Source organism: Ornithorhynchus anatinus, chromosome 19 (assembly GCF_004115215.2).
Source record: "Ornithorhynchus anatinus isolate Pmale09 chromosome 19, mOrnAna1.pri.v4, whole genome shotgun sequence".
Taxonomy (NCBI): Eukaryota; Metazoa; Chordata; class Mammalia; order Monotremata; family Ornithorhynchidae; genus Ornithorhynchus; species Ornithorhynchus anatinus.
The window spans coordinates 3,192,409-3,203,049 of NC_041746.1; the positions used below are offsets into that span (position 1 = coordinate 3,192,409).

Below are 10,641 nucleotides of genomic sequence, written 5' to 3' on the forward strand. Positions count from 1 at the left end.
GGTGAGGTGGGAGGGGGAAAAGTGATTGAGCGCTTTAAAGATGGATTCAGGGTCCATCAAAGGTCACTAAAATGTGACCTAACCAATCTGCTGGTGACCAGCCCCAATCCCATATGCTTCAGGGATTTGATCGTCTTTGCTGACCCAAAGGTGACACGCATATATCTGTAATTTAACTATTTATATTAATGTCTGTCTCCCCCTCCGACTGTGAGCTTGTTGTGGGCAGGAATATGTTGTTAAATCGTACTCTCCCAAGGGTAGTTAGCACCCAGTAAGCGTTCAATAAATATGACTGACTGAACGAATCTAAGTCTTCTCCTAAGCACGTAGTACAGTACTTTGCACACGGTAAGCGTTCAATAAATGACTGACTGCCTGAATGAATGAATCTAAGTCTTCTCCCACCTCTGGGTCTCTCCACAGTTCATTTATTCATTCATTCATTCAACAGTATTTATTGAGCGCTTACTATGCGCAGAGCACTCTACTAAGCACTTGGAATGGACAACTTGGCAGCAGATAGAGACCGTCCCTGCCCAGTGACGAGCTCACAGTCGAATCGGGGGGGATGGACAAAACAAGGCAACGTAATCACAATAAACAGAATCAAGTCCATTCTCCATTCCCACCACTACCACCAGAATCTTTAAACCTCCTCCAAAATGACCCTAGGTTCTCCTCCCGAGGAAGTCTCCTTGGGTAAAATTCAGCCACCCCAAGAACCTCTCCCCCCGTTTTTCTTAAAGGTCTAAGCCCTGACCACTATCAGCTCTTCTATCAGCAACCCTACCTCAGTGTCCAGGGACTGGGGTAATAATAATAATCATGGTATTCGGTCAGCGCTCACTACGTGCCGGGCACCGTACCGAGTGTTGGGCGGATACGAGCCAACCGGGTTGGACCCGGTCCCTGTCCCCCGTGAGGCTCACGGTCTCAATCCCCATTTTACAGATGAGGTAACTGAAGCCCAGAGAAGTGACCTCCCCGAGGCCGCCCGGCAGACGAGCGGCGGAGCCGGGATTAGAACCCGTGTTTAACTGCATTTAGGCATAAAAATATGATCACTGGCCCCTAAAGGGAAAGGTTTGTGCTATGTTACACTGAGGGAGTCAGAGAATGAAGCAAAATACAGAGAGATGAGGCGAAAAGTGATTCCTCCAAGCGCATACTGGCCGTTTGCTCGAGGTAGAAAAATAAATTATGGTATCTGTTAAGCTCCTACTAGGTGCCAGGCACTATACTAAGTGTTGGGGCGAATACAAGCAAACCGTCCCTCTCCCGCACAGGGCTCCCAGTCTTTCTCCCCATTTTCCAGATGCGGTAACTGAGTCCCAGAGAAGTGAAGTGACTCACCCAAGGCCACACGGCAGACAGGGGGTGGAGCCTGGACTAGTACCCATGACCTGGCTCCCAGAACCAGGCTCTATCCACGATGCCACGCTGCTCACAAGGCTGCCTGATGAGCGACTCCCTTAGGAACGATTCAAGGGCAAGATTTGCAAGCCTCAGAGCCCAGAGCGAGCCAAATCCGCATTTTTCCTGGGAGAAAACGGAGGGCCTGAAGGGAGAAAGTTTATATTAGAATCACCGGCACCAGCCTCTTCAATTGCCAGAATTTCTCAGGCTCCAAAAATGTTTTCCTGAAGGATAAACCTTGCTGGGGGTGAATTGGACATTTTTATCTGGGAACCGTTCAAGGATGCTTTCAGTCGAAAGGCCTTTCATCCAAGAGAATCCGCCCGGCCTAGTGGAAAGAGCCTGGGTCCTGGAGTCAGGGGACCTGGATTCTAATCCAGGCTTCACCAGCGGTCTGCTCCGTTACCTTGGGCAAGTCATTTAACTTCTCTGTGCTACTGCAGGTGCAAAACGGGGATTAAGGCTGTGGACCCCATGTGGGACAGGGATGTGTCCAACCCAATTATCTTGGATCTACCCCAGAGCTTAGTGCGATGCCTGGCACGCAGTAAGCACTTAACAAATAGTAAGCGCTTAAATGATGTTATTTTTATTGTCATTATTATTAGGAGCTGTAGTAGTGTCCCGTGTCTAGGACACTAAGACCGTGTGACGTTAAAAGGAGAACATCATTTATAATACATAGACATTAGGGATTCTAGCAACTTTGTCTTTCCTTTGATCTGAAAACAAATATAAATACTGCTGAGAATACCTTCTTAAAGTGTTTCATTTTAAAAGTCTATTTAGGCAGCGGTAGCCAACCTATGTTTATTTTAGGGTCTGTCTTCTGACTAGATTGTATTAGTAGTTATACTAGTATTTTTTTAAGTGCTTGTTAAATGTAAAGCACCATATTAAGTGCTAGGAAAGGAATACGAGAATGAGAGGATAAGTTATAGATGCGGTCTCCATCGTAAGCTCCTGAGGGCAGGAAGCATGTCTAATAAATCTATCGAACTCTCCCAAACATTTCATACAATGCCCTGCACAGAATAAGTGCTCAGTAAATACTGTCCTTAATTGAAAAATCAAGCAAACGTTTGCTCGCTGAAGACTTTTTAAAGCTAAATAACATTATTTTTTTTTTTTTTAGAAACACAACGTCAAGCATGAATAATTGACCCTGGAAATGGTTGTACTCTCCATTACTGAGAAATAAATCCAGCAGCTCAAAGGAGACCCAAGATTTTGGGGGGGGGGGTAAATGGCATCTATAAGATGTTTTAGAGATAAATAAAACAAATGAATATTATTAAAGTCAGATCAGCATAGAGAGTAAATTATTTGTGGAGCTAACGGGAAAGACTCAAAGCAAACCACATGTAATTTACTGAGGAGACATTTGAACTGTTTCCTTTAGCAAAAGCAGGTGCATCGATTAATTAAGACAACCTAATGAGAGGAAATTTTCAAACTCCTGGAACCTAAAAACCGATTGGCTTTAAGCTTTGAGAAAATGTCTACACGGATTAAAGAAAATGGAATGGTAAGACAACTGTTAGGATAATTCAGGTTAAGATAATACTAACATCCAGGGGCACTGGGGGTTTGAAATACCCAAATTGACAGTCTATAATACTTACTTTAGTCTAATTGACTGGGTAGTTGCTTACCTCTCTGGTAAATGAATTGACTGTGGAATTTATTAAGCATTTACAACTTCTACACTTACGAACTCATCTCTAGACTGTGAACTCGTTGCGGGCAGGGAATGTGTCTGTTTATTGTCATTCTGTACTCTCCCAGGGGCCTAGTACGGTGCTTTGAACACAGTTAGCGCTCAATAAATATGACTGAATGAACTTGTCAAGTACCACACTAAGGCCTGGGATAAATAGAAGATAATCGTTGTCCCATCCCGGGTTCACTATAGTAACCATGGTATTTGTTAAGCGCTTACTATGCACGGACCACTGTTCTAAGCGCTGGAGTAGATATAAGGTAATCGGGTTGCCCCCTGTGAGGTTCACAATCTTAATCCCCATGATACAGATGAGGTAACTGAGGCACAGAGAAGTTAAGTGACTTACCCAAAGTCGCACAGCTGACGAGTGGCAGAACGGGGATTAGAACCCATGGCCGCTGACTTCCAAGTCCATGCCCTTTCCACTACGTCATGCCACTATCTTAGCTGTAGGGAGAGTGGATACCTCATCCCCATTTTACAGAGAAACTAACTGAGGCAAAAGAGTGATGTTTACAGCAAAAATTGTGCTCTGATCCCGAAGGCTCTGTGACACTGGGTCGTATTATATAAAAGATATTGTGAGATTCTCCTTCCTTGGAGATTTTTTTTTTTAATGAAAACAATGGGACGATCGATCCAACACCCACTGTGTTCTTCTGGACTAACTTGAATGCAGGAGGCAGGGGGATGGACACGATGAACTCTGATGATGGAACCAACCCTGGCAGACGCAGGATTGTACTCTTGGCTGACTCCGCAGCGACGGACAAAGGCTAGAAGAAAGCCATGACGACCCCACCCGTATGTAAAGACGTGAAATAAATTTCCTGTGAGCTCTCATCCACCGCTTCCTCCACCATCAACATCTCTCTTGGTCTCATTTAATAATAATTTTGGTATTTGGTAAACGCTTACCATGTGCCAAGCATCGTTAAGCGCTGGGGTAGATATAAGGTAATCAGGTTGTCCCATGTGGGGTTTGTAGTCTTAATCCCCATTTTACAGATGAGGTCACTGAGGCAGGGAGAAATTAAGCGGTTTGTCCAAGGTCACGCAGCAGACAAGTGGCCGAGGCGGGATTAGAACCCACGTCCTCTGAGTCCTCAGCTCGTGATCTTACCACTAGTCCATGCTGCTGGTTGCCAACGTGGGGCCCACTGCGCCTGTATGCTTTTGATGCCCAATAAAATGTTACAAAATAATAATGATCGTCATTAATAATCTTAATGAGCTGGAGCTGAAACCCACAGCTGGCCAGGGTGGGAAAGAGCGAGTGAGAGAAAGAGAGAGAGAGAGATTGTTCTATTTTAAATAGTTGCATAAATCATGACTCTAAGGGAAAACAAGTTCCTGGAATATGCTCTCTCTTATAGAATGCATAGATGAAAGAGGGAAGGAGAGCTGAGAAGAGCATAGAAGACTGAAAGCTCCTTGAAGGTAGGAACTGTACTCTTATTCTAGCTTCCTTTTCCAAGCCCCTATTACAGTGCTCTGCACACGGTAAGCGCTCAGTAAATACCATCGATTGATTGATTGTGTGATTGATGCTTTATTATGCTTTCCCTAAGCTCTAGTAAGAGGGAAAAGGAATACATCGCATGTATGTTTTCAAGACTCCCAACCTGAATAGCTCGTAGCTACCTCAGCGCTTAGTAAAGGGCTTGGCACCTATTAAGCGCTAAACAAATACCATTAAAAGAAAAGAAAGAGAAATAGAATCAGAAATTGGTCAAAAAGTCTGTAGGCTCACTCTAGACCGTAAGCTCGTTGTGGGCAGGGAATGTGACTATTATTTTGTTATACTGTACTCTCCTAGGATAGTGCTTTCCACATAGTAAGCGCTCAATAAATATGACTGACTAAATGAATAGTAGAGTGCTCTGCACACGTCAGTCAGTCAGTCAATCGTATTTATTGAGGGCTTATTCTGTGCAAAGCACTGTACTAAGCCTTTGGGAGGGTACTATATAACAATAAACAGACACATTCCCTGCCCACAACAAGCTTACCGGAAGCGCTCAATAAATGCCATTGATTGAATGACTAGGGGAGAAAGGCAAGAAGGAGGAAGAGTGAGAATTCTTCATACCAAGTACGCCAAGCCTGAAGTGTAGGAGTGGGGACAGAGAGAAAAGCAGTGGGAGTTGACAGCGTCCCAACCAGGATCTTTGCTCCAGGGTGAGGAGGCTCCTGCCTCCCTGTTTTCCAAGATTTCAGGGGACCACACCGCCTGCAGGACCCCCCAAATCTGGAATCCCCAGAGTTAAGCAGCCCCTAAGGGTAACCGTGATGACAAACCAGTCTACATCAAGAGCCAGGTTTCCAGCAGAAGGGAAGACCACCCTGGTTGTAGGTGCGTGAGCGTAAACAGGTGAGGGCAGCTCAGGGCATTTGAATCTCTCTGTTTCTCCTGCTCGCCCCGCGAGTGCTGATAATAATGTCTACCGCGTTTATTAAGGCCTTCCCACTGATGGTGGTGGTACCTGTTGCGTGCTTTCGATGCGTCGAGCCCTGTTCTAAGCGCTGGGGTAGATACAAGGTAATCAGGTTGGATGCAGTCCCTCTCCAACATGGGATCCCCGGTCCTAATCGCCATTTTACAGATGAGGGAACTGAGGCACAGGGAAGTGAAATGATCTGCCCTAGGTCACACAGCAGACGAGTAGAGGAGTCGGGATTAGAACCCAGGCTCTTCTGACTCCCAGGCCCTGAGCTCTATCCATCAGGCCATGCACTAATCAGATAATAATAATAATAATAATAGTATTTGTCATTTACCATTCGTCAAGCACTTTTCTACGCACTAGGGGAGATACAAGCTAATCATGTTGAACACTGTCCATCTCCTACATGGGGTTCACAGCATTAATCTCCATTTTACAGATGAGGTAACTGAGGCCCAGTGAAGTGATTTGCCCAAGTTCACACAGTCTACAAGTGATGGAGCCGAGATTCTTTGACTCTATCCACTAGACCACGCTGCTTCTCACAGACCCTGTCCCACTCGGAAGCCCACGGAAGCCCAGCTTGCCCCCAAAGAATCGGAAAGAAATGAAGAGAAATCGCCTCGTCTCTGGGTTCGTTTCTTTTTTCGCTACTCCTAAACGGTGCTTTGGGTTACTGAGAGCCTTATAGAGAATTCGTCGGGGCTCTGCTGTGTTTTGGAAAGCGCAGCTCACATGTAGCTGTGTAAGTGCAGATGTGGTCCATCCAGGGGAACTCGGTTGACCTGCCAATTTCGTGCTCGGTCTTCCTCCATACTGACGGGCTGCACTAAACTGGAAGACTAGATTTAACGCCCCAAGGAACATTACCCATCATTCTCAAGGTCACGGCCTAATGAAGCTTCCTTAAGAGCCTCCTCTCCCTTTCATTTAAATATATGTGTATATGTTTAATGAATATATATATATATATATATTTAATTTTCTGTATACACATATATATCCTCTAAGGTGTAAGCTCAATGTGGGCACCCCAGTGCCTGGCACATAGTAAGCGCTTGACAAGTACCACAGTTATTTTTATACGGGGCTCCTCGGAAACCCATCGTAGGTTTGTCCAGGCTTGAGCGGACATCTCAAAAACGGTGAAGCGGGCCTTGGACCCATGTTTGGGTTGTCACGTCACAGGACTCTGTCCATCCTGCAGCCACGGAGGCTACTAAGAGCCCCCAGGATCTAAGACGTTAATCCGCCTGCTGAAAACAGCCCGAGAAAAACATCCTACTGAAACTCGTAGCTTGAATTCGGAGAGCCGAACCTAGATCGGAGAGGGGACGAGTAGGGACATTTTTGAGTCAGTTCCAAGCGACGGCACTTATTTTTAGGCGTAGTCATACTTTCTAACCTAATTGGAGCTTGGACCCAAACTGTGCTCTAATTGTCACAATTCTTAGAGAGGAGATGACTCAATCATCTCGATTTAACTACGCCCAAATTCCTTTTTCCAATTGTTTTCCCGCCAAAGGTTGATCTGGGTAGGAGATCCCAGAAGACCAGATCCAAGGCCCAGTCTCAGTGGGCCTGGCAGAGGAGTACTCGGGTATTTCTGAGTCCTCAACCTGGATGTCTATTATTTTCATTTTATTAGGGCGTATATTAAGTGCTTACTATAACTGTGGGATAATTGCGGCATTTGTTAAGTGCGTATTATGTGCCAAGCACTGTACTAAGAGCTGGGGTAGATACAAAAGCATCACGTCACACATGGTGCTCACAGTCTGAGTAAGAGGGAGAACAGGGATTGAATGCCCATTTTGCGGTTGAAGGAATTGAGGTACAGAGAAGTGAAGTGACTTGCCTAAGGTCACACAGCAGACACGGGATGAGAACCTAAGTCCTTTAGACTCCCAGGCCCATGCTCTACCACTAGGCCACTCTGAAGATCTCCCCCCTACCCAACCCCTTACCCAACTAGATTATTTAACCATGGGAAAAGCAGACAAATGACAACTCGCTCTCACCCCGGCTTTATCACGTTTCTCCCCCGTTAAGAGGCAAAGTGGATTCAGACCTTCCAACGTGTATTCTCAGATCATCGAGAGTATCAGTATGTGGAGGAAGATAAATAAAATCGAGTCCAATGGCTCGAAACTCATTATCGCCTTGACAGAATCAGACTCGGTACCAGTTAGCGAAGCGCTGAGATAGACCAATGTATAGGAGATAATTATCCTCAGGGGACTGAGCTGTTCTATTAGTCAAATTCCAGTCTTCACTTAATTTCTTTTCTACCACCTTCCTCCTCCTCCACTTTCTTCTCGACCCCCATAGTAAGCGCTTAACAAATACCATAAAAACAAACCCAAACCAAAAGCACACATTCCACATGCCAATTCCTAATAGAAGGGAATGAGGGGAAAGGATCTACACTGGTGAAGAAGAGAATTCCCTGTTTTATTTTCCACGGCAACTGCCAGAACGACCGTGTCAGCCTCAGAGATTAACTGCAGTTCTTCATTTAGCTAATCCACTTTATCATTCCAAGAACAATTCATGCATCTTTCTTTGGAGACCAAGTGCTGGCTGATGTCATTAAAAACCTCCTTTGCAAATTTCTTTTGCCTAAATCGATCATGAAGGCTAACCCATTTTGAACGACAAACCTCGAGAAGCAAGAAGATGCATGACAAATTGTAAGCACCTCCTCGGGGGAAAAGGCAGAGGTTCAGATGGTCTTTTCCACAGTAAATCTACACTGCTGCCCCCAAATTCAAATCTCATCTCAGACTAGAAATGTCAATAATTTGCATTTTCCTGGCTCTTTCCCCCTCTGATTTCCACATCTTTCATGCAAATGAAATGCTTAATATTGTTAGCTGTATAAACACGATGTCATTTTATTTGCTCAACTTTTTTTTTCTTTTTTACCAGTTACTGGTGTGAAGAATTGACTGAGTTTCTAAAATGCACCAATTTCTTCTCTTTCATTTCAGAAAACGCCTAAGGCAGAGAAAGCCTGCATGGTTCCCTCTTCTGAGGAAATGATGACTACAGCTAACTCAATAATTCAAAGACTAACGATCCATTCGTTAGTCATTTTGGCGGGGTTGGGGGTGGGGGTGTCATTCGGGGAATGTTTTCTGCCTTTGGTTCTTTTGGAGTTTGTTGGAACACACTGTGGGTCGGGGAGGAAGGGAGGGGAGAGGCAAGGGGTCTGAGGAGAAGACATTCTGCTAAGCCCACCTGCCCTAATCGGCTCTAAGCAGCTCCTCCATCACTCAAACTGCCAAACCCTGCCGGTCCGTCACCACAAAAAAACTCAGAATCCCATCTTCCCGGTGTCTACTTGACTATAAAACGAGGCATTTCAAGCAGAATCAGGGAGGCCTGGGAGATGGTCTCGGCCCCACACCTGACCAGGACTGCCGGCAGGACGAACGGATTGGTAATTCTCCTCGAGATTTCTTCACGCTTCCTGGGAAATGCTTATTCCCCTGAAATGAATGGAAAACCTGGAAGGGGTCCTCAGAAGGAATCCGGTTAACTCTCTCCCTGGCTCCCTCACTACCCCATCCCCCCTCCAAAATCTCCATGAGCATAAGTCAAGGTGGAGGGAGGCTGGCCGCTAAAAATCAAAATATTGTATTATTAAGCACAGGTCAGGCGAGAATCAAGCGAACCAATATGAAACCTGTTTATCCAGCATAAAATCAAACCTACTCTGAAGAAATTCCTCAGGTACACACTCATATGCACATTCATTCAATCAATCGTATTTCTTGAGCACTTACTGTATGCTGAGCACTGTACTGAGAGCTTGGGAAAGTACGATAGGACAATAAGCAGACACATTCCCTGCACACAATAAGGCGGACTAAGACCTTTCTTACCTAGCTCTACTTGAAACTTCTTGGAATTAGAGGTTTTTCTAAGAGACTTCTTTTTCTGCCCCAGATACAAAATGGGTTCTCTGCCATTTTGTCAGTTTTAATAGATCTCTGGGTCCTGCGCATATTAGTCCTGGCATTTCTCTCAGCTAGTCTACGAGAGCTAGGTAAAAATCAAAGCCAAGCCACAACCTCCAAAACTATGTTCCCATATTCCTGGCAATGAAGGGAATTTGGAATACCCCAAACCCCATCCTTTCCCCTCTTTCCCAAAGTTTGGCTCACAGGAACTTCTGCAGATAACTCCCAAGATGGAAGAGCATCTGGAAGCTTTAATATGCTCAATTCCCCAACCTTGCTCTTAACTTTGAAAATGCTGGGGAAAGAGTTGGAATCTGACACCATTTGTCGACATAAAACACTCCCCAGGAATCCTCCCTCTGCTTCCAGACGTGCCCGTGGAATTCTGGTGTTTGAATTTGAGCTAAAAACAGGGGAAATTAAATGGATACATAGAATGATTTATGTACCCTGGGTGCTTCGTGTACACAAATGATTTCTCTCAAGTTATTTAGGTAGGCGGATGTGATTTGGGTACACAGAGTGATTTGGATACACAGGAATGAATTGTGTACAAGGGATAATTTGTATACATTGAGTGATTTGTGTACACAGCAGTGATTTAGATACACAGGGATGATTTGGGTACATGGTGATATGTTTATAACTGGCAGTGAAAACTTTTTTCTGGCAAGATCTACTTTGTCCTAAACTTACACAGACTAATCACCCGGACATTACCAGTACTGCATTTTGTACCCGGGACTGGGGTTGACAAAGCTAAATGCTGTGCCTGGTGATTGGAGAGTCCTGACCTACAGAATTGTTGCATATACGGTATTTGTTAAGCACTTACTATGTGCCAAGCACCATTCTTAGTGGTGGAGTAGATAGAAGCTAATGAGGTTGCCCATGGTCCCTGCCCCACAGGTGGCTCACAGCATTAATCTCCATTTTAGAGATGAGGAAACTGAGGCACAGAGAAAGTAAGTGACTTGCCCAAGGTCACAGAGCAAATAGGTGGCAGAGGCAGATTAGAACCCAGGTCCTCTGATGCCCAGGCTCGTGTTGTATGCGCTAGACCAGGCTGCTTCTCTCAGAC

General features: G+C 45.1%; 1 long non-coding RNA gene across 1 annotated transcript; it reads left to right on the forward strand.

The window, feature by feature from the left end:
• The first annotated feature begins 2,563 nt into the window (after positions 1-2,563).
• LOC120638999 lies at positions 2,564-4,013 on the forward strand. Its single transcript, XR_005661080.1, has 2 exons — positions 2,564-2,947; positions 3,825-4,013. It is a non-coding gene; the product is annotated as an uncharacterized LOC120638999 (long non-coding RNA).
• Positions 4,014-10,641: the final 6,628 nt, after the last annotated feature.